Raw genomic sequence first — 626 nt, 5'->3', positions numbered from 1 at the left:
CTGAAAACTAGTGCTCAGTCAAATCTGTTAGACTCTAACCTGGTGTTTTGTGGTTTTTAACTTTTTACACCATAGTCCAACACCGGCATCTCTAAATTAATGTAATGGGGCTGTGGGATGAAAAGTTCAGTTAGTGATCGTAGGAGGGAGTGAAATCTCTGAGAGCGGGTGGATTTGAATTCTGACATATGAAATACAGAGATGTGAGCGAGCAGAATTTGAAGGGAAAAGATCATCACCTTGGAAAAAATTACCTTATTCAAACAACTGATTTATTTGTGTTTCCCAAGGGCTGGAGCAGATAGAGCAATTATTGCCGTGACTCGGATTCGAACCGAGGTTGCTGCGGCCACAACGCAGAGTACTAACCACTATACGATCACGGCACCCCACAGATGAGAGCGCTGACAGTGCGCAATAAGTACAGTCTCATAGGACATATCAGGCAGCGCACCAAATGCACAATATTAGTGCTAAGCGAACAGTGGCAGATATGTGGGAACTCAGAATGGGCTGACCGTTTAATATCGGTTCCCCCAGAAGCTGTGGTGATTCAATCATTAATATGCTGAAGGCTGAGATAAGTAGATTTCTCCAAAACATCAAAAACTCCGGGGACAGTACAG

General features: G+C 43.8%; 1 non-coding gene across 1 annotated transcript; it reads right to left on the bottom strand.

Moving 5' to 3' along the window:
* Positions 1-314: 314 nt before the first annotated feature.
* On the bottom strand, positions 315-386 carry trnah-gug (transfer RNA histidin (anticodon GUG)). Its single transcript has one exon. It is a non-coding gene; the product is annotated as a tRNA-His (tRNA).
* Between the last annotated feature and the right edge of the window lie 240 nt (positions 387-626).

Source organism: Hemiscyllium ocellatum, unplaced genomic scaffold (genome assembly GCF_020745735.1).
Source record: "Hemiscyllium ocellatum isolate sHemOce1 unplaced genomic scaffold, sHemOce1.pat.X.cur. scaffold_943_pat_ctg1, whole genome shotgun sequence".
Classification (NCBI taxonomy): domain Eukaryota; kingdom Metazoa; phylum Chordata; class Chondrichthyes; order Orectolobiformes; family Hemiscylliidae; genus Hemiscyllium; species Hemiscyllium ocellatum.
The sequence above is the reverse complement of the archived record's forward strand: the minus strand, read 5'-3'. Positions and strand labels throughout refer to the sequence as shown.